General features: G+C 40.7%; 1 long non-coding RNA gene across 1 annotated transcript; it reads left to right on the top strand.

Moving 5' to 3' along the window:
• The first annotated feature begins 848 nt into the window (after window positions 1–848).
• On the top strand, window positions 849–21,347 carry LOC128314560 (uncharacterized). Its single transcript, XR_008296340.1, has 4 exons — window positions 849–4,826; window positions 8,487–8,694; window positions 10,450–10,517; window positions 20,224–21,347. It is a non-coding gene; the product is annotated as an uncharacterized LOC128314560 (long non-coding RNA).
• Window positions 21,348–21,577: the final 230 nt, after the last annotated feature.

Here is a 21,577-nt window from a genome sequence, read left to right as displayed (position 1 = left end):
TATAAGTATGGCTACTCCAGCTTTCTTTTGTTGACCATTAGCATGATAGATGGTTCTCCATCCCCCTACTTTCAATCTGAAGGTGTCTTTAGGTCTAAAGTGGGTCTCTTGTAAACAGCATATAGATGGATCTTGTTTTCTTATCCATTCTGTTACCCTATGTCTTTTGATTGGAGCATTGAGTCCATTGACATTTAGAGTGAGTACTGAAAGTTATGAATATTGCCATTATGTTGCTTGTAGAGTTGGAGTTTCTGGTGATGTTCTGTGGTCCTTTCTAACCTTTGTTGCTTTTGGTTATGTATGTATGTATGTATGTATGTATTTATATTTTCATCTCTTCTCCCCTCAGAGGGTCCCCCTTAAAATTTTTTGCTGGTTTAGTGGTCACAGATTCCTTTAATTTTTGTTTTTCTGGGAAACTTTTTATCTCTCCTCTTTTGAATGACAGCCTTGCTGGCTAAAGAATTCTTGGCTGCATATTTTTCTGATTCAGCACGTTGAATATATCCTGCCACTCCTTTCTGGCCTGCCAAGTTTCTGTGGATAGGTCTGCTGCAAACCTGATCTGTCTTCCCTTGGACTTTTTTTTCCCCTTGCTGCTTTCATGATTCTCTCCTTGCCTGAGTATTTTGTGAATTTGACTGTGATATGCCTTGTTGATGGTCGGTTTTTGTTGAATCTAATGGGAGTCCTCTGTGCTTCCTGGTTTTTGATGTCTGTGTCTTTCCCCAGGTTAGGAAAGTTTTCCTCTATGATTTGCTCACATAACCCTTCTACCCTTATTTCTCTCTCTTCCTCTCTGGGACCCCTATGATTCTAATGTTCCTTTTAATCAGTCACTGATTTCTCTAATTCTTAAATTGTGCTCTTTTGCCTTAATCTCTCTCTTTTTTTCTGCTTCATTATTCTCCCTAAGTTTGTCCTCTGTGTTGCTGATTCTCTGTTCTGCCTCATCCATCCTTGCTGCTGCGGCACCCATTCGTGATTGCAGCTCAGTTATAGCATTTTTTATTTCATCCTGACTAGTTTTTACTTTTTTTTATCTCTGCAGAAAGGGATTCTAATCTGTTTTCAACTCCAGCTAGTATTCTTATTATCGTGATTCTAAATTCTGGTTCAGACATCTTGCTTGTATCTCTGTTGGTTAAGTCCCTGACTGTCGTTTCTTCCTGCTCTTTCTTTTGGGGTGAATTCCTTCATTTCATCATTTTGAAGGAAGAAAAGGAATTAATGAGGTAGAAAAAATTAAAATTAAAAAATATTAAAATTAAAAAATTAAACACACACACATACAAAATCGAATAAATGATGCTAGATCCTAGGTGTGTTTTGGTCTGGGTGTTGAAAGTGGCTTGAAAGGGGCACCTGGGTGGCTCAGTGGGTTGAGCGTCTGACTTTGGCTCAGGTCATGATCTCACGGTCTGTGGGTTCAAGCCCCGCGTGGGGCTCTGTGCTGACAGCTCAGAGCCTGGAGCCTGTTTTGGATTCTGTGTCTCCCTCTCTCTCTGACCCTCCCCTGTTCATGCTCTGTCTCTCTCTGTCTCAAAAAATAAATAAACATTAAAAAAAATAAAAAAAAAAGTGGCTTGATAGATTAGAGAAAAAGGGGAAAAAAAGAAAAAAAGGAAATAGTTTGAAAATTTGAAAAAAATGAATGCACTGAAGTAGACTAAATTGAAATGATGGAAGTAAAATAGAATTTGAAAAAATATACACAAAAATAAAGAATATAGTAGAAAAAAATGAAAGAAAAATATTTTTAATAAAAATTAAAAATAAAAATGAATTTTTTCTCTTTATTCAAGAAAAAGAAAAGAAATGAAAAAGAGAAAAATGAAAAAAAAGGAAATTGTTTGAAAATTTGAAAAGTTAATACACTGAAGTAGACTAAAATAAAATGATGGGAGTAAAATGGAATTTCAAAAATTTACACAAAAATAAAAAATACAGTAAAAAAATTGAAAATATTTTTAATAAAAATTGAAAATAAAAATGAATTTTTTCTCTTTTTTTTGCTGAATTCTGTGGTTCAGGTTGTGCAGATAGTTTTGTTAATCATCAGATCAGTTTTATAGGTGTGCAGGATGGTTTAGTGTTGGTCTGGCTGTATTTCATTGATGCAAGACACACAAAAAACTTCCATGCTGTTCCACCATCTTGACTCCCTCCAAGTCTGGGCACTTTTTAATCTGGACCCTGGTGAGGGTGAGTCCTTTAGAAATGTTTCTCAGTTTGTACTAAAGCCTTGTGGATCTCTGGACACGAGCCCTATTGACTTTGAAAACACAATGTTTTGGAGGCTCATCCTTCAGATGCAGGTCTTAAGATTTGGTGTTCCCATGGGGTGCATGTGTGGCTCAGTCAGTTGAGTGTTCAAGTTCAGCTCAGGTCATGATCTCACAGTTCATGAATTCGAGCCCTGCATCGGGCTCTGTGCTGGCTTTAGATTCTGTGTCTCCCTCTCTCTCTGCCCCTTCCCTGCTTGTGCTCTGTCTGGCTCTCTCTCAAAAATAAATTAAAAAAAAAGATTTGGGGTTCCCAATATTGGTTTCATACCTTTTGCTCCTCAGAGAGAAGCTCAGTATTTTGAGCTCCCGCACCGTTGTGAGTTGCCACCCCAGGGTGTGGTTTATGGTGAGACTGTCTTCTTCTCCCTGCTTGGATGTGGGTTTCTTCTCATTTGCTGGATATGTAGGAGTCTCTCAGCTAGTTTTAGCTTTGTTTGTTTGCTTTTTTTTTCCAGAGGAAATTGTGCCACATGTAGTTGTAGATTCGGTGTGTCCACGGGAGGAGAAGAATTCAGGATTTTTCTTTGTGGCCATCATGAACCACAGCATCTTTAGTGAATTGTCCTTCGTGGCCATCATGAACCACAACATCTTTAGTGTATAGACATGTTTGAACCCATAAGGATCAGACTGTTGAGCAGTTGTTGATGCCAGCCATCAAATCAGGATTTAAATAGCTTTGGTGATGGGGTGCCTGGGTGTCTCAGTTGGTTGAGTGACCGACTTTGGTTCAGGTCATAATCTCAAGGTTTGTGAGTTTGAGCCCCACGTCAGGCTCACTGTTGTCATCATAGAGCCTGCTTGGGGTCCTGTTTCCCCCAGCAGCCTCTCTCTGCCCCTCCCCCACTCACACTCTCTCTCTCAAAAATAAATAAACATTCTTAAAAAATAGCTTTGGGGGCACCTGGGTGGCTTGGTTGGTTAAACTAAATTCAGCTCAAGTCATGATCTCACAGTTCTGTGAGTTTGAGCCCAGTATCGGGCTCTGCACAGACAGTGTGGAGCCTGCTTGGGATTGTCTCTCTCCCTCTCTGTGTCTCAAAATAAATAAGTAAAGTTAAAAAATATAGCTTTGGCAAAACATCTTCCATGGAACCTATTTCAGCTTAAGGTGGTTAATCAGAAATTTTATATTATAAGGGCTTACCCTTCTTTGGAGGATGTGATGCATTGCCCAGACCCCTGCTTAAGGATTAAAGGGCTCAGTCCCCTAGCTACTGAGAAGGTTGTTGGCTAATATCTGTCTTTGGGAATTGCCACCTGGTGGAGCCCAAGGTTACACCCGCCCCCTGGGGGCAGCCTTCATCCCATGGTGCTAAAATATAAAAGCCCCTCCCCCTCTCCTGGCTGGGGAGAAGAACTCGGAAGGGCCATTCTTGGTCCAGACTTCCCTCTGGGATTGGCTGAGACTTGTTGTACCTGCTCCATAGCCCAGCTTCCCCCTCTGCCCTATCCTGCTCTGTTCCCTTTCTCCCATGGGCATTGAACCAAGGGCACTCCCAAATACACCTCTGTACCCAAATCAGCATCTCAGAGTCTGCTTCCTGGGGAACACAGCCTGCGAAACCAGGTCTCAGTAGGAGGTGAAAAAAAAATAGTTCTCAGATCCTTATTGTGTGAGAAAAGACTCACTTTTGAGATTTTCTGCCTTTGATCATTAAAAAGGAAAGAGAAAAAAATGACCCTTTTGGAAATTTGCTCAGTCTTTCTGCTGAACCAGACACTCTGCTCTATATTGTTTCCCTTTATTTACTAACTTTCACCCTGATTTTAATTTATCTCAAAATAAGAAAAGCCAAACCTTCTTGAGCCCATTTTTGCAAGTGTAATTTGTTGCAGAACAGAAAATGACAGGAGGACCTTGAAGGACAAGGCATTTGTTGGAACAAGAAATGCAGAACATTATAGCAGAATGGAGTACTTTTGGTAATGATGCATGGGGTTGAAATGATGTGAAAGGGAGGTCATTTAACCATGTAAATTGAATGAAGGAGCATTCCATGAGAATGACCCCAGGCTCCAGTTTTCAGAACAAGAAGGTGGTAGGTCTCAGAATGAGGTCACCCTAGCACACGTGGCACTGAGTCCATCCGTCCACTTGGGTTTGGCAACCTGGTTTAATTCTCTGCTGGAGCATGGATTAGTTTTCATCTCAACAGTCCTTCTGCTTCTCGGAGGGTAAAAAATAGGCCCATTTTACAATATACTGCAAGGTATCTCAGGGTAAGAGCTATGTTAGGGAAGGAGGATTTTCACAAACAAATTGGCGACTCAATTGGAGCTGGAGTTGCTGTTGAAGGTCTCAGGAACAGGTTAAAACAGTTGCATTTGCTGGAGAAAAGGAAGAGGAGGAAGGGCTGTTAACCGTTGTCATTGTTTTTTCTCCAGTATTTCCTACCAAGCAACTGCTTTGGGATAATAACAAAATGATTTCACTATGGAAAAAAAATGCAGAGAAAAGGAACTGGAGCTGTTTGATTGGCTAATAATGAACATAAAGGACTTCATGCTTGTTGAATGGCAGATTGAAATCCAGTGAGTATTCATGCAGATCTTATGGGGGTGGTATTGGATGGGACCACAAATTAGTGCTGGCATTAATGAGATGGAGGCTGTAAAATACAGAGAGTTCCAATAACCAGGATCTCTGATAAGGCCCGATTGAAAGCACCCAGACCTTTCAGACAAGTTCTGTGCGAGAGCAGAGCAATAAACAACAAAGACATTCAGAATGGGGGAAAACTGGGGATTATATAATGGACTGAAGTGGTGTTAGAACGCTTGGTTGAAATGACACAGCGCAGCTGAGTGACAAACATAGCCTTGCCTAGAATAATGATTTTTAGAAACAGACATTGTTTAGATGCTACTCAAATGATCAGAGAGAAAAATTCTGCCTTTTTATTGTAGGGAAGTTGGTCTAAATGAGGAACAGCCCTGTGACAATACCACTACTGCTGCACCTTATATGTGATGGACATCGTGGTTTGTGGTTCATGGCACTGTTAACACTTGTTATCTGGTCCCGTCCTCACAGTGTTTGCACACTGATAGTTGAATGTATGTCTGTGCACCCAGTTAGCTTTGGAATGCCATGACAGGAACCGGATCATATTCATTCTATGAGGCTTCTCCTCTTTCCATTTAATTGTTTGTGAATTCTCCGAAGTAATTTGTTTCAAAGAACACTGCCTCGTAGAAAATCTCCCTTTCCCAGCATTCTGGGATTATCTGGCATATAGAACAAATGCTGTTGTGGCAAAGTTATATTACATAATGGCATTAAGTTGATAAATGAGTGGAAGACACCATGGAACATTAACATGGGTGGCTTGTGTTTGCATGGGTGGAATTCTCGGATAACTTCAGTCTGCAAAACTCATCCACAGCTGCTGTAGGTATATTCTCTTTCCCAAGCAGGCTAATAAGGTTTTGCTGAGCATGTGTGCTCTTTATAGAACCTTCTGGCTTTCTAGAACTCCATCAGTAACTTTTTAGGAATTTGTCTCCATTTTGTCTCAGGTAAACCAGCTGGTGCCTCTCCTGCTGGTGCCACTCATGCTTATTTGTTGTTCAATCTCCAGTCTTCTATTTCCTGTCCCTCTCGGGAAGCCCTAGGTCCTAAAATAGCTATGGACTGTCTTTTGTTCAAGGCACACACAATGTTGCTGTGCTGCTATAGGGGACACAATTGGTGGGAGAACTTACTTCGTTTCCCCGATGGCCACCATCTTGGTTTTGTTCTTCCACATCCTCATTTTCCATATTACCTGAGTTATTTCAGTGCCTTAAGGTCTTTTAAGGGCCTCATTGTGTATGCTGGCTTTTAACCTGCTTTTTTGTAGTCTCTCCTTTCTATTGAGGTTTGATATGTGTTCAGCATAGAGCCTGACATACAGTGTATGTTTATTTAGTAATGTTGAATTGAACTACCCTGTGTGAGAGAGGCCCTTTTGTATTCATTGTATATATAAGAACAGTTAAACCAAAGAAGTTATATCTACAATCTTAGATAAAAATTTACAGCTGCGAACCCCCTTGGAAATCAATTAAGCTTTTCCATCTCATCCCCATTGTTTGTATTGATAAGAAAATTAAATTAGAAGGAAATTGACTTTCCCAGTATCTAGTAGTTAGTGGGTGGTTTAATAAAGGCTAGAATCCTGGGCTGTGGTCAATGTCTGTGTCCCCATATGTCTTCTCAAGGTTAAAGACGGTAGACACAGAGATACTCCTGTGTGCATCATATTGATCTTTTAAAAAAATTTTTTTAGTTTATTTTGAGAGAGATTGAGAGCAAGCATGAGTTGAGAAGGGGGGGAGGAGAGAGAGACAGAGAGAGAGAGAGAGAGAGAAAGAGAGAGAGAGAGAATCCCAGGCAGGCTCTGTGGTATCAGCACTGACACAGAGCTCCATCTCACAATATCATGACCTGAGCTGAAACCAAGAGTTGGAGACTCAACTAACTGAGCTACCCAGACGCCCCATCATATTGATCTTAATTTCAACATGTTTATGCCAGGCCTGGCATGCCAGTGGCTTTTTATTTATTCCTTGATGATTTCATGTCTTTCCATACCAAGAATTTAAGAAATGCCAGGGAGAGAGAGCCTGGAAGTCTTCCTGAACTGGCTGGTATGGAGTCATAGAATATAAAGGTCAAACGAGGTTGTACAGGTTCCCTACGTCAGTCATGCTCTAAAATTTTAGTCTCCATCTATACCATTCTGCCAAGTGGTCAGCTAGACTCTGTCAGAACATTCCTGGTCTCTCTCTGGAAAGAGCTGACTCTTGGGGTTTGACTGAAAGCCATCTCCCTGGAGCCTTCACTTGAGGACCAAGTCTACCCCTTTGAGGATGCTCAGAACAACTGAATTTATGGCCTCCATATCAGTTCTTCCAATTTGGTTCTCTTTCTACATTAACGTTTTTTTCTCTACCAGTGTCTCCTAACCTTTTGAAATCTAAGGCAGATACTGAAGATGATATTTGCAGAGTACCCTAGGGTGAACCTGAGAGGAATTAGGAATGTCTGTCTGGGGATTGGTGAAAAATTCATTACATTTTTTTCTTTATAATATATAATTATGAGAGGAAAATAAAATATAAAATACTAGGGAACATATTAAATATTGAAACTGTAGAAAGCTTCCAAATAAAATCTTTTCAAAGGTTTGAAAATGAAAGCTTAGTTTGATTCCATGAACATAACCTTTAGTATCAGGTTTTATGTTTGAAATGGCTACTTATAATTCCTGATCAAGACTTGTTAATGATGAATTCTTCAAATTCTCAATAGTTGTGATGGACAAGAAGCTGTGATTAAAAATTTAATACCATTTTTTCAGCCTGTAAAAGACATACAGCAGTTGAAATTATAATTATAGGCTCTAATAGCTCTTTCTTCACTTTCATTGACAAATATAATGTTGAAATTTCTAATGTTGGTGAGAAAGGACTACTAATCCAATTGAATGTTTTCATGTTAAGTATCTCAAAATATGCTGAAGCTCTATTTTGCAGAATGCATGTGCATTGTTAGAGCAGACGCTCAGCAGTACGGATATCTCCTGGAGGGGTATATCAGCTATACGCAGAGGGAAGTGGTTGTTCTATGTGAAGAAAGAGGCTCTGGACAGCACAGTGGTCACACCCACTGGAGCACTCCTTCTACTCCCCGCCTCCACCTGGCATCCTTAGGGTAACTGTGCCCTTTGGGCACCTGGAATAGGGACTGACTACTTCAGCAGCAGCTTCTCCACCCCACTTTCAGGATGGGGAGATGTGCTCTGCCTCTGGCTGCCAAGGTAGAGGTAGAGGTGATAGATCTTGTTTAAGCTCAGTACATCCAGGCCGAGTAGCAGGTGCCAATGTCACTTTTCATGTCTTCCTCCTGGGGGACCGTGAAAGGCATCCACAGACCCCACAATGCTTGGACAGTTCTTGCACAGAACCTACCAGAGCTTCCTGGGCCAGAGCTGGCTGGCATGGGTCTTCAGCTGTCCAGGTCCTGCTCAAGAGCTGAGTGATCCAGCTCCGGGCACAGCTTTAGAGAATTCAGAGCACAGCACAATGCCAAGGCACATGGACTCGGAAGATCTTTCGGTCATTGCTTCCATGATGTGCATTCAAGTTCTTTCATCATGATGATCTTTCTCTGAGGTCATGTCTGATTGATTTCTATCCTTTTCACAGCACGATGACCAGACCTGAACCCCAGATGCAATCTAATCAGCAAAGAAGACCCCCCCAAGGATTTTCACCTTTTGAGACATAGATACAGTGCTTCTGTGTCACATCCCTGGTATCTACGTCATGCCGTCTTGTATTACGTTTCTTGGATATTTTAACCTTTAAATGGCTAAACTTGTCTGCAAAAAAAGCCTGCTCCCTGGCCACAAAGGTAATTTTTGTGTGAGTCAAAGGCAAAACCTTGTTTGAGTATAGGGAGACTAGCTGCCTCTAAGGTGACAAAACTCTGCCACATAAATGGTGGCATGTCTGCTTGCTTTGGTAAAGGACAGTGAGTGCAAATGCTAGTTAAATGAGAAGGCATGTTACTCCTATAGGCAATGGTGGTCATTTTAAGTATTTGAGAAGGCAAGTAGCCTAATCTAGTTGTACCCTTTGCGTTAGGTTAGGATTTTTCTTTTTGTAATTTCTCTTCCTCTTTTTATTATTTATTTTTTAAAAAATGTTTATTTTGAGAGAGAGACGGAGTGTGAGCAGGGGAAGGGCAGAGAGAGAGGGAGACACAGAATCCGAAGCAGGCTCCAGGCTCTGAGCTCTCAGCACAGAGCCAGATGTGGGGCTCAAACCCACAAACAATGAGATCGTGACCTAAGCCGAAGCCGGATGCTCAACCAAATGAGCCATCCAGGTGCTCCCTCTTCCTCTTTTTAAATAAGCCAATTATATTGAAATACGTATAAAGAAAAGTACATCAATCATAAATGTACACCTGAATGAATTATAAAATAAACACTCAAGTCAAGAAATAGAACATTACCAAGAACCTAGAAGATTTCTTACTTCCACTTACCAACCACTTCCCCTCCTTCTTGTCCAGAGGTAGCCACTGCCTTTACTTCTAATGTATAAGATTAGTTTTGCCTGTTTTTGGAGTTTATAAATGGACTTATGCGGTATATATTCTTTTGTGTTTGGCCAATGTTGTTCAGCATTGTGTCTGTGAGGTTTATCCCCATTGTTGAGTGTATCCATAGTTTGTTCTTTTTCATCATTCTGTAGTATTTCAGTGTATGAATATGCCACATTTTATTTATCAGTCTATTATTATTTGGATATTTGGGTTGCTTCTAGTATTTGGCTCTCATGAATAAGGCTACTAAGAGCATTTGTGTATGTGTCAGTGGCCCATATTTATGATTTTAAGGGATGATCATGCTCTGTAGCCACTTGGAACCGATCTGCCCTGCAGGGGAGCCTAGGCATTCTTCTCTCTGGGCACAAAAACAAGTAGTAGAGATTCCTTCTCAAACCACTGATGAAAGATATCCTTCCTGATACATATCCCAAAGTTGTCCTCTGTGAAATAATAACTTTGAATTTCTGGGTTTTTTTCTTGATGAAGTATGTAGGTATCTATGTATTGTAATTTCAGTATAGTTAACATACAGTATTATAATAGTTTCAGGTGTACAGTATAGCAATTCAGCAGCTCCATATATTACTCAGGGCTCATCAAGATGAGTGTACTCTTAATCCCCTCCTCTTTTTTAAAGTACTTTCCTTTCTTTGAATTCCAAGTGTGCAGTCCACATCCATGCAAGAGAAGAAAACAAAAGATTGAGTTGTGAGTGAGTTTCTTAAGGTACAGCCCATGGGACTTCCACAAAGTAAAGGTTGGACTCCACTGGTGACATTGGAGGTGACTTCCCACTCTGAGAGCCTATAAACTAATGAGATATTTTAAAGGAAGCAGTAAGAACCCAGGCAACTTTATTATTTCTAGATCTGTCTCCATGGCAATTGAAGCACAGCCCTTTCTTACCCTGTAGCATATCGTATCTCAGTTATTTGTTCATGCCCATCTCTCTGTCTTAGTAGGGTCTCCTCAAGGATCCAGATGAAATCTTTTTAGCTTCTGGCACAGTGCTTGCACACAATAGATTCTCTGCTTGAATTCTTTCCTCAGGGTTAGCACTGGAGAGCTGCAGAGAGGAGGCTGGAGATTGGTCCTGAGAACACACCAGAGCTTTTCAGGTACCTCCAGATTTTTCAAATTTGTTCTTCGTGTGGATGATCCACTATTAGCACCAGAGGCACAAAATGGTTTAAAATAATAAAAGATAACGTAGTTAATGCTGATTGAATCTTTCTAGTGACCAGGCACCATTCTATCTGTTTTACATTTGTGGACTCACTTGATCCTAGCATATCATGCCTGTTTTCAGGTGAGGAAGTTAAGGCTCCAACAGGTTAAGTAACTTACCTAAAGTTAACCAAATAGAAGGACAAAAACAGGATGGGAACCCAGGCTGCCTGGCTGCAGACCCCATATGACAACCATTCCTCAATGTTGCATCTACCAAGAGATGCCCAAGACAAGTACCTATTGATTAGTTTTTGGTGGAGATTATTCTCACCTTAAGAAACAAGACAAGTTCCTATGCTAATAGTTCTCTGGATAAATTAAAACATATTCTAAATGGAAGCCTTACATGATAGTTGGGTACAGAGTCCCAAACCATGGTGAAGGGGGTGAGAGCATGGGCTCTCAGATGGATTTGAATCCTTACTCTGCCTCATTCCTTGTGACTTTGACAATTGACATAACATCTCTGAGCCCCAGTTTCCTTATCTACAAATTAGACATAGTCACTTTCACTTAAAATTTTTTTTTGAAAATGAAAAAATTACATAGAATACTTAGCATTACTAAAACAATAATAAACACTCGATAAATGGTAGTAATATTGGTAGTATTAGTATTTCTATTAGTGTTATAAGCTACGGCATGACAACGGGTCTTTTCTTTCTAGGGATGTTTCTTTTCTGAAAAACTGTTCATCTCTAGCCCTCTACAACCAGAACCTTTTCTCTCTCAGGCAATCTTAGAAGAAAATAGACTCCATCTTCTTCCCCAATACTCATTGTTGTATTGTGGCAAAGTATACATAACATAAAATTTACCATTTTAACCATTTTTTAATATACAGTTCTCTGGCAGGAAATAAATTGTGCAGGCACCACCACCATTCATCTCTAGAAACTTCTGCTTCTTCCCAAACAGAAACTCAGTACCCACTGGATAATAACTCCCTATTCCTCCTTTCCCCAGGCTATTGGCAAACACCATTCTATTTTCTCTGTCTATGAATTTGACTACCCTTGCAGCCTGGTGTAAGTGGAATCATACAATATTTGTCCTTTTGTGACTGGTTTATTTCATTTAGCATAATGTTTTCAGGGTTCATCCATGTTGTAGCACATGCCAGCATGTCCTTCCTTTTTAAGGCTGAATAATATTCCATTGTGTATATATATATATATATATATATACCACAGTTTCTTTATCCATTCATTTGTCAAATGGTTGCTTTAGCCTTTTGGCTATTGTCAATAATGCTACTAAGAGTATGAGTATACAAATACCTGTTTGAGTCCCTGCATTCAATTATTTTTGGCATATACTTAAAAGTGGAATTGTTGAATCATATGTTAATTCCATATTTAATTTTTTGAAGACAAAATTTTTTTTGCCACAGTGGTTGCACCATTTTATATACCCATCAGTAATGGCTTGGGTCCCAGTTTCTCCACATCCTCACCAATACTTCTTAGTTTCTGTATTTTGTTTTTGTTTTTGTTTTTGTTTTTTAATAACAGCCATCCTAATGGGTGTGAAGTGGTATCTCATTGTCGTTTTGATTTGAATTTCCCTAATGATTGGTGATGTTGATCATGTTTTCATGTGCTTATTGGCCATTTTTTTCCCAATACCCATTGTTATTCTTTTTTTTTAATTTTTTTTAATGTTTATTTATTTCTGAGACAGAGAGAGACAGAGCATGAGTAAGGGAGGGGCAGAAAGAGAGGGAGACACAGAATCAGAAGCAGGCTCCAGGCTCTGAGCTGTCAGCACAGAGCCCAATGCGGGGCTCGAACTCACAGACCGTGAGATCATGACCTGGGCTGAAGTTGGACGCTTAACCGACTGAGCCACCCAGGTGCCCCAACCCATTGTTATTCTTAACGAAAAGCACACACACCCACTCAACTCTGACAGTCCATGAATTCATGCCAGGCAAGTCGCCATACAATACAGTAGGTGGTTGTTTCATGTTTTCATACTTCAGTGTCCTCCTACTGAGCACATTGGTGGGCCATTGTAGGCTGACTTACTTGCAATAGATGGCTAATCTCAAATGCTAGGCATTGATCTTTTCTGCCATCAGTTTCAGAGGGTGCTTTTTCATCCATCTTTTGCCTTATTCCAGTGGGCAAGAAAGTTTTCAGTAGGTATTACATCAGTGTGCAGGTAAACCCCATTGAAAGAATAAATGATGCCTCTCATATCCAAATAAATGTAATGAATATATATGAGCAGCCTTGACAATGTTGACCACTCTGTCCTTTTTGAACCTGTCTTCTCCTGTGGCCATCTTGACAGCATCCTCTCTGGTTCTCAGCCTGTCTCTCTAACTACCACTCCTAAGTCTTCCTCCCTTTTCTTTGTTCTCTGCCCGTCATTAAATATTGGTGTTTTCCATTTCTGCTTTGTTTTTTTTTTTTCATCTGTGTGGTCTTCCTTCTTTACCCACCATTTGTACCTCCATTTATATATGGGGAAATTCCCAAACATGTCTCTTGCCTAAAACTCTGAGCTCCAGACTCATTTATTCAACTGTCCATTTCTACACAAAAGTTCCATGAGCACCTCAAACTCTACATATTGAAAATGGAACCCATGGTATTTTCCCGAAATAATATTCTTCCTTGAATCTTCCCTAAATGGATCAAAGACACTGCCATCAACAAGTCACAAAACAGGGAAATCATTCTACGTTCCCCTCTCCTTTACCTCCCCACATCTAGTACATCACTGCTGATCCTCCCACCTATAGTCTTTCAACACCTCCCCCCCCACCCTCCCACCCCATCCCCCCCCACCCCGTGGTTTTTCTTGCCCTAGGTCTCTGAATTCAGTAAGATAATGCTTACAATGTGTTGGCTCTGTGCCCTGCACACTGTAGCTTTTCCTACTAGTAGTACTTGCTTCAAACCCTTGTTACCATTTACCTAGGCTATTGCAATTCTCACCTCTTCTTCTGCTTCTGGTCTTGTCTCCATCAAATCCATCCCTTAAATTCTCTCAATCATTATTAACTTTTTTTCACAGTACACATCTTGTCATCTCACTTCCCTGCTTAAAAATGCTTTAGTGACTCCCTATTGCAATTACATTTGTAAGCTCAGCGTACAACGTCCTCCAGCATCTGGCTCCTGGGTAAAGTTGGATCCATATTTGGCTGCTTCCTCATAGAGCCCTATGTTCTGCCCAGAGCAAATGCCTATGCTTCCCTGAACATACCACACTGCTGCGCAAGTTTATGACTTTGCACACACTCCTCCCCATGTACAAAACATGTTCTTACCTCCTTTTCCTCAACCACAGTTCATCCCTTAAAACCTCACCAGGTGACTTTTCTTACCTGTTGTCTTCCCTGAGCTCAGGTTTTCCAGGATGGTTGACCACCCTCTCCTTTGTGCTATTGTAACGTATACATTGTCAAGGCAATTCAGGACTCCAATGAATAGGACAGAAACTGCTGACAGCATCTTAGATGGAAGTTTTTCCAGCTTTGAAAATAAAATGAAATGTCGAGGTCTAGTCTCCACTGGAAATCCTGTCATAGTACCATTTTTCCCCCAGCTAACTTTCTAGTTATTTCTTTAAAAATGTCTGCCTCCTGACTAATGTAAAACAAGGGGAAAGGCCTGGGTTACAGTCTCCTTTACCTTCACACTGCCTGGCATGGTGCATCATACCAGGTATTTATTGAGCGCTGTCTGTGTGCCAAGCACTGCTGTAAGGGCTGTAGAGATTGTAAGGAACAGAATTCCTGCCTTCCCTGAGGAAAGTCTGTGCACTGCCCACCATTTTCCTGTTCCCCCCCCACCCAAAGGCTGATGTTATTCACAGAATTTTCTATGATTAGTAATATAAAGGGGGAAAAATCACTCAGAGAGAAAATACGAACTGTCAGATGAGAATGAAATTATAAGTGGTAAGAGGAGAATTAAATTAAGAACAGTAAGCATCATGGATTTATAAAAACAAGTCATGTCAGACAAACTTAATTGCTTTTCCTGATAGAATTACCAAATTAGGGGATGGCGGGGTACAATATCCTGAGAGCAGTTTCCTTCAACGACCAGGTAATGAATATTATTTTTGAAGTTAGCAGAACCCTTTGAAATAGTATCTGTTGAAATTGTTCAAAATGAATTCAAATTGACTTTGATATGAGTCTGGTTCACTGACTTGACAGCAGATTGAAAAGGGGAAAAGCCAAGGCAACTACAAACAAGATGGCCCTAAGCTTAAAGATATTGCCTAGCAGGAGCTTGGGGGGGTCTTTTTATTCAGATGTGTTTATCATGATCATTATCGGGGTCAAGGTATGATTTTGTGGCATTTAAAAGACATTGAGAGAAAATCACAGTACTTGGGGGAAGTCATTGCATGGAGCACACAAATGAGATGGTTCTCTATTACCATTATGATGGTATGGCCCTCGGAGTGATAACACTCAGTGTTTTGCATAGTGCTTTAAACCCTTGCTCCTCAAAGTGTGGTCTGTAGACAGCAGGAGCCCGCAAAGCTGTCAGGATCTGGGAGCTTGTTAGAAATGTAGAATCTCCCACCCCAGTGAATCCAAATCTGCATTTTAACAAAAAATCCTCAGGTGATATTTGCGTGCACATTGGTTTGAGAAGCACTGCTGGGCTTGTTTCGTATTGTCCTTTGTGATTTGATTTTTAGACCCTTCTCAGAGGCGCAAGACATTGTGTTGATCTCATAAATGGGACTAAGCCCCAGTCTCAGTAATTCCACTTTTTGCCCTTTTTACTTTGCTTAAAAGCAAGCATATGGGGGCACTTGGGTGGCTCAGTCAGTTAAGCGTCCGACTTCGGTTCAGGTCATGATCTTGTGATCCGTGAGTTCAAGCCCTGCATTGGGCTGTCTGCTGTCAGCACAGAGCCCGCTGCAGATCCTCTGTCCCTCTCTCTCTCTCTTTCTCTCTGCCCCTCCCCTGCTTGCACTCTCTCAAAAATAAACATTAAGCACGCGACTATATGAAGCTGATGGAGTTCTATCCTGGGGGCAGTTATTTTAGTGGGTCACACTGTCTTCTGTAAAGTGGCATTAACTACCTGTGCCTCCTCACAGTGTTTCTGTGTGCCACACATGTACACCATCTGTTTCCATCCTTTAACATCATTGAGAAATGTCTTACTATTCTCATTTCACAGGTGTGGACTCTGATGTTTGGAGTGTTAATATAAATGGCTTTGGGGCACCTGGGCGACTCAGTTGGTTAAGTGTCTGACTTCAGCTCAGGCCATGATCTCGCAGTTCCTGAGTTCGAGCCCCACATTGGGTTCGCTGCTGTCTGCACAGAGCCGGACTTGGATCCTCTGCCCACCCCCCTGCCCCTCCCCAGCTTGCGTTCTCCCTCTCTCATGCATGTTCTCTCTCTCTCTCTCAAAAATAAATAACCAATAAATAGAATAAAAAATGATATATGTATAATTGGCCTAAATTTATATTTTTAGTAAATGGCAGAGCCAGAGCCAGGATTTAAACCTTGGTCTGTCTGACTCCCAAACCTTGCTATTTCATATCTATGTATGACAGAGACTATGTCATGGCTATGTGTGACAGGGGTTTCAGACGCTGGCACAGAGAGGGGGATTCATCTGAGAACTGTTTATTGAGCATCTATGATATTGTAGGAATCACTGAGAGTATTCATTAAGGAATGAAACAGACCTGGGCCCTGCTTTTGTGAAGTTTATAATCTAGTAGAGATGGGAGTGTGTGTGTGTGTGTGTGTGTGTGTGTGTGTGTGTGTGTGTGTGTGTGTTTAAAGTAGGAATAGTATGGGGGATATTGCTTCCAAACTTGTGCTATTTGTTGGGATAATGCAGATATCAAGAATGATGGAAAATTGCTTTAAATATAAGGTTAACTGGATGAATGGTAAACATGGGGGTATGGAAACATTAAAATATGTAACAGACTATCGAGTTATTAATGACAAATTTTAACTAACCATTTTGCTTTTTAAGGATTTCTTCCAACTTTGTAAGGAACCTTGTTGGGCCCTTAGAGAAATCCGTGATTCAGTGAATGCCAGTGAGAACTCTGGAAAGGAAAGGTGATGGAGGAAACTAACATGCCATCTCTTGCATTGCTGACCTTGGCCTAGTGTCTGGGTCCCAATGCCTTTTGGTATTTGAGACTGAACTAAGAGAGGGATGTTTGTCCTCCATGTGAGCCTGGTCTCCAGAAAACTGCCGGATGATAAGCATTATGGAAAATCCAGAATCCAAGAGTCCTTAGTGGGGAGATGGTACATTGACACATGGAGGGCTGAGCATGTTTTTAGAAGCTTTTCTCCTAGTGAACTGTCCTTTATCCCTCAAGTTTCTGATCCTGCCGACGTGGTTAGGAGGGTGATATCTGCCAGATGGTCCTGCACAGCGTTACCTTTTGCTTTAAAGTTCTCATCAAATTGTAATTTAAAAAAAAAAATTTTTTTTAAGGTTTATTCATTTTTCAGAGACAGAGAGAGGCAGAACATGAGGCGGGGAGGGGCAGAGAGAGAGGGAGACACAGAATCTGAAGCAGGCTCCAGGCTCTGAGCTGTCAGCACAGAGGCTGACATGGGGCTTCAACTCACGAACTGTGAGATGTGACCTGAGCTGAAGTCAGGTTCCCAACCAACTGAGCCACCCAGGCACCCATCAAATTGTAACTTTAAAAATGTTTATTTATTTTTTAGAGAGATAGAGACAGAGAGCGAGTGAGTGGGGAAGGGGCAGAGAGGGAGGGAGACACAGAATCTGAAGCAGGCTCCAGGCTTCGAGCTGTCAGCACAGAGCCTGATGTGGGGTTCAAACTCAAGAACTGTGAGATCACGACCTGAGCTGAAGTCGGACGCTTAACCAACTGAGCCACCCAGGTGCCCCGGATTGTAATTTTTTTTAATATCCATTTCTTTCCGCAAGTTCTCAGCTCCATGAGGGTAGAGTATTTGTCTCTTGCAATAAATACACTATCCCCAGGATCTTGCAGAGTGCAAGGCAAATAGTAGGCGATAAACCAATGACTCAATAGTTGTTCTATTAAAATTTGAAAAGCTGGTATTTTTAAAAGTCCTTTTTACTTTAAAAAATGTGGCTCAATAAATATCCTTTATTTTCTTGTGTGTGGCAAAATACACGTAACATAAATTTACCTTCCGACCATTTTAAGCATACAGTTCAGTGGCGTAAAGTACATTCAGATTATTATACAACCATAGTTACTATCCATCCACAGATGGATGTCAAAATGAAACTCTGTGCCCATTTAACACTAACTCTCTGTTTTCTCCTCCTCCCTTTCCCTGGAATAATTTCTGCCTCTGTGAATGTGACTATTTTAGGTACTTCATACGAGTGGGCTCATGCAGTATTTGTCCTTTAAAGACTTTTTTACTTTTTTCTTTCTGAGTTATAAAGGGGCGCAAACTCTGTGGTAGTGTTTATTGGAGTGAGTCTTCCCTTCATCTGACTTAAAAAGAAATATGCTTATTCTTGGCCTATTCATATTGAAAGAATCAGAGGATAGTAGAAGAGGAAGAGATGTGGACAGACCATCCTCTCTAGGCTTCTTACTGTTAAGCTTCAAGTATAAGTTGCTAGCCTAAAATTCAGGGAAGTGAGAATAGGGGATCAAGTATTTCCTCCCTGTCTGTTGACCTATTGAATGTGAGAATCCAAGGCAGTGTAATTAAGATAGCATTTCCCCATCATTACTTATTTTCACATCTGACCCAGACTCCCGACATAATACTGAAGAGAAGATATGAAATAAATATGAAATAAAACAGATACGAAATAAAACAGAACAGATGTAGCAGAGATCCTTGGGTAGTAATTTAATACCTGAATCTGGGGCATGGAGAAGGGACTGGCTCTGGTCTTTTTGATCTAACAAGGCCAAGCAAGTTACATGATGCCTGCCTGTGCTTTGACTGGAATACACTTACCACACACAACACACACACACACACACACACACACACACACACACACACACATCAATGGTTTAGAGATGACAGAGAGGGCTTGCAAAAAGTCACATCTACATATGCAACATCTCTTGACCAGCCAGTGAATTGACAGCAAATAGAAAGTAAAGATGAGACTTCTGAGGTCCACGTTTAGGCCAGCTATCTGTATATACTATTCTGAGTGGCCTCTCTGGTTCAGAGATGAAGACAGGAAGGGGCAGTGGTGTTTGGTGGGGCTGAGTATTTGGCTGGGGCAGGAAATAGGATTTTCTCAAGGCTTTGGACATCAATCAGATTCTGGGGAGCTCACGGAGCCAAGAACTGAGTAAGATACCAGTAAGCCCATTTGGGAGCTAGGAAGGGCTGCAAAATGTGAAGGGAGTCAGAGATCATTATCAGAACTAAGAACTTGAAAGATAAGAAATTAGCATTTAAAAAAGCATAAGTGGGTTGAGGTGTGCGGCAATAGCCTAGTTGGAGCGTTTTCTGTGATCATGGTCCATCATGAGGATAATACAGGGAAGTTTAAAGGGCTAGGAAAAGTACAGACATATTGCCTGAATTGTTAAACAGGTCACATTTATTTTACTGTGTGGATGTGTCCAGTGTGCCATGTTGATGTCTCTTTTCCCTAAAACCCAACTCCTCCACATCTTAGATGTTAGCTTTGTGGCGAGCTTTATATCCCTATTACAGATCAACTAGTTAGATGCCAAACACTGTACTGGTTATACTGGTTTAGGGGGCTTCTAGTAAGATAAGTGATTTGCCTGGTATTAGAAATGTGTATCCCACTTTGAGGGTCCTGCAAGTGTCTGAGAAGCTTTGGGGCATACACAAAACCATTTTCATGTCTTCAATACACGTTTAGCTTTTACTTGTGCCAAGATGATAATGGGCTTCCATTCATTCCTTCAACTTCTTTTGACTATTGAAAGAAGTAGTTAGAGTTTGCTGAGAATCTTTGCACCCCAAGTGCACGTAAGAATACATATATCATGGAAGTGTATCTATATCTATATCTATATCTATCTATCTATCTATCTATATATATATATGTGTGTCATGTATATTTTTATTCATGAAAAGATGGCTTCCAAAATCATTGAACATATTTATCTTAGCTTTTGCGGTCTCAGGTCCTACTGCCAGACCAGGTAATGCTTTTCTTCTTGGATCATATAGTATGTGCTTCAGTCTGAATAACATTAAAAATATTTCTCTTAGCAGGATGTGGTGGAGTTGTTTTCTTTTTTAATTTCAAATAACACCACTCCTTGAACTGGGAACAAACAATTCACTTGCAGCTCAGCTCTGCATTTATTTGTAATTTTCACATAAATCAACTTATATGAAAATGTATTCATAATTTGAGCTTTCTCTATAGCGATAAAATGTTTCTGCTTCTGTGGTAGAAAATAGCTTATTATGCAAACAACATTGCCACTCTTACATTATGCATGGGATTTACCTGGAGAACATCACAAAAGCTTTAAAAAAAAGGCCAGGGGAGGGTGTAGGGTACTTCATTTACTGCACCATTTACCTATAATAATTAGCTACAAATGAGCTAATATCTGTATTTAGCAACTTATTTAATATTGCTTTGGTTAATTCAGGGAAACAATGGAGGAAAAAGAAAAAAATACAAGGGAGGTCTCCTGATAAATGGTGCCTTTCAGGATGTCAGCCCAATGAAAAATGAGATCTGGTGGTTTCAAACTTGGGCCAGTGGTGGTGAGTAATTAATGGCCAACTCATTTGAACTTGTGTGCTTGATCTAATTTGGGATATTGAGAGTTCACACTGATTTGCCTTTAAAAAGAATGTCACTGTCAAATAAGGTGATTGTATAAGATTGATATGGAGAGCCCTGACTTGGATGTATAGCACAATTTATATTTAGAGAGGCAGGAGCAGTGTTATTCCTAAGCGTGTGTGTAGCGGTGCCACCATATCTGGAGGGAAAGCTGGTGTCCTTTCTATACAGGATTTAAACAGGGATCACTTCAGGTATAAATGGTAGATGGTATTTATTTTTTCAAGCACATCACAAATATGTCTTAAATGTCTTTTTGCTGTGTTCAGACCTGTGGATAAAACAGTAATACAGTATGGCCTCTGCTTTTGTATTACCTCTGTTGTGGTTGGGGAAGAATGGGAAGGCAAAGAACAAATAGCACAAATCAGTACAATAATTGCAATAAGAATGATAAATGCTGTGAAGGAAACATACAAGGAGCATGATTTAAGGAGTTACGGGGTGGTAGATATAATCTTTAACAAGGGACCTAACCTTTTTGAATATACTCTTTGTAAATTATAAAGGACTGTATATACATGAATTATCATCACCCAGTTATGTGCAGTCCTACTGGTTGCCTCAGTGAATCTGCCACCTTGAATCACTGTTAGTGGTCCATCTGGGTGATCCCGTTTCGAAGAACCAAATACCAAGAGGATTGCTCTTTGGTTGTGGCTTCTCAGAAGCCTTTGCAAAGCTTATTACTGCTCTAATGAGTCCAAAGGGTGGCTTTCTTTTCTTGGGCCTGCTATGGGATTTCTGCTAACCTTTGTTTAGGTCTAAAATTGAGGGTCTTACCTGGAGACATAAGGTGGTACAGGGTAGATCAAGATCTAGTTCTGGTATCAGAAGTCTGGTGTTCCATTCCTAGCTTTACCCCTTACTGGTTTCTTGACTTTAGTCAACTTACAGATTTTTCCAAACATCTACTCCTTGTCATGTTTATTTATTTATTTATTTTTTATTTTTTTATTTTTCAACGTTTATTTATTTTTGGGACAGAGAGAGACAGAGCATGAACGGGGGAGGGGCAGAGAGAGAGGGAGACACAGAATCGGAAACAGGCTCCAGGCTCCGAGCCATCAGCCCAGAGCCTGACGCGGGGCTCGAACTCACGGACCGCGAGATCGTGACCTGGCTGAAGTCGGACGCTTAACCGACTGCGCCAC

This window comes from Acinonyx jubatus, chromosome B1 (genome assembly GCF_027475565.1).
Source record: "Acinonyx jubatus isolate Ajub_Pintada_27869175 chromosome B1, VMU_Ajub_asm_v1.0, whole genome shotgun sequence".
Classification (NCBI taxonomy): Eukaryota; Metazoa; Chordata; class Mammalia; order Carnivora; family Felidae; genus Acinonyx; species Acinonyx jubatus.
The sequence above is the reverse complement of the archived record's forward strand: the minus strand, read 5'-3'. Positions and strand labels throughout refer to the sequence as shown.